Below are 2329 nucleotides of genomic sequence, written 5' to 3' on the forward strand. Positions count from 1 at the left end.
CCCTGGCCGGCGTGATGACGTCACTGCGCCGTATTGACGCGATGATGTCACGCCGCGCGGGGGCGTGACCCGCCGGGCCTTCTGCCATCTGCGCGGCCGGGACGTGCTGGTGGACGCCCTCTCTGTCCGCGTCCCCGCAGAGGGACTCGGCATCTCCCGCGAGCAGGTACCCGACATCATGTATCACCTCCCCCTCCTCTTTCAGATTGTAAGCCCTCAGGGGCACGGCCCTCCTCACCATCTTGTCTTGAATTGTACAGCAATTGTAATGTCTTCCTGACATTGTAAAGCGCTGCGCAAACTGTTGACGCTCTATAAATACTATGTAATAATAATAATAATAATTCCAAACTGATTTCCCGCTTGTGCGTGCCGCCTAGCGGCAGGTACGAGCGTAACGGGATGGGAAGTTTAAAAAACGCCAACCCGCATTCAAGAAGCCGCTGTCCGGCCGTTTAATTACAACGCCCGGACAGCAGGTGGTTAATATACATTTTTCAAGAGAACCTGTCTTGTATTATCAAATCTTACTTTCAACGGCAAAGGGGTCTTTCCTTTCGAGGACCTCGGGAACAAATAAAGATCCACACAAGTGCAGGATCAATACATGTTCAGTTTATTTATGGACAGACAGATTCTTATATATCAAATGTGACAATATACTGCGGAATTACTTTATGCAAGCGTGAGTCATAACTTCACAAGTAGAAGCTCTAAAACAGGAAGTATAGAGTGGAAAAATACAGCATACATTCAGACTGAATTTCATATACACAATACAAAGGGAACCTGTCATGTATAAAAAGAGAACCTGTCATGTATATCGGGTCCTCCGTTCAGGTACCTGCAGGATGTGATGTCACAGACAGTGGACAGTGGAGGAGCAGACAGGCAGATGAGTGCGTCCGTCACAATACCGGCGCCCAGCGGTATGCAACTCTCTTTGGGAGCCACAGGTCCGGTTTGAATAATGTGCCCGGGTGGAAGGTGAGCTCCCAACCGGGCACAGGATTCCAAACCCGTACTGTCCGAGCGGCAACCCTATGCGGTATATGTCAGTGATATATAAATGGATCATAAGAGGGGGTGTCTGTGGGGGGACATTAGAGTGTAAGCTCCTCTGTACAGAGACTGATGTGACTGGCTCAGTGTTCTCTATACAGCACTGCGGTATATGTCAGTGATATATAAATGGATCATGAGAGGGGGTGTTTCTGTGGTAAGGTCTGAGGTAAATCTCTGTGGAGAGCAGAATCTGCCCGGTGACTCTGATCCCGCCCTGTGATTGGTTCCTGTGTAGTGAGTGCAGCCAATGGCAGAGGAGGATGTGTGAAATCTGAGGTAAATCTCTGTGGAGAGCAGAATCTGCCCGGTGACTCTGATCCCGCCCTGTGATTGGTTCCTGTGTAGTGAGTGCAGCCAATGGCAGAGGAGGATGTGTGAAATCTGAGGTAAATCTCTGTGGAGAGCAGAATCTGCCCGGTGACTCTGATCCCGCCCTGTGATTGGTTCCTGTGTAGTGAGTGCAGCCAATGGCAGAGGAGGATGTGTGAAATCTGAGGTAAATCTCTGTGGAGAGCAGAATCTGCCTGGTGACCCTGATCCCGCCCTGTGATTGGTTCCTGTAGAGGGAGTGCAGCCAATGGCAGTGGATAAGGTTTGAAACTGGGACTCTGATTGGCTGTGAGGCTTCCCTCAGCTGCTTCTCTCAGTTACTAAATTCTGCATGTTGTTGTACATTAGTGACAGAAGTGATGGTGAAATGGGGGGTTCTGTTTGTGACGATAAAGAGGTCTACTAATAGTAAGTCTCGAGAGGACAGAGGTATCATAGACTGTACTGTATAGTGATCGGTCATATTCCTCTATGAGAGGACAGCGGCATCATAGACATGACTGAATACATTGTTTCTATGTGTGTATCAGATGATGGGGGATCTAGGCGGACCCTCTGTACTGCTCTCTGCTCTTACCCGGTGATGTGAGGGGCGGCTCATTCTCCATCACCACGTCCTTGTAGAGATCCTTGTGTTCCTCCATGAAGAAATAGACAAGTGACACCTTATAGGAACCTGACACACGCAATGATACAATCACTATTCTGTAATCCTGTTTGAAGGGAGAATATAACAAGGATTACGTGTTCAAGAGTCACGCGTTTGAAAAAAGACTTTCATTAGACAAATCCCGAATCGCTCAGAATATGAGACCTTGTGGGACAGTTCTGCAATTTTGGACACGATCCCACAGTATTCATGCCCCACAAGATCCAGGAGATTGGGAAGAGTGGAAGTGACTCCAAGAGCGCTCTCTGCATTCTGCTGAATGCT

Source organism: Nanorana parkeri, unplaced genomic scaffold (assembly GCF_000935625.1).
Source record: "Nanorana parkeri isolate BGI_ZX_2015 unplaced genomic scaffold, ASM93562v1 scaffold3935, whole genome shotgun sequence".
NCBI lineage: Eukaryota > Metazoa > Chordata > Amphibia > Anura > Dicroglossidae > Nanorana > Nanorana parkeri.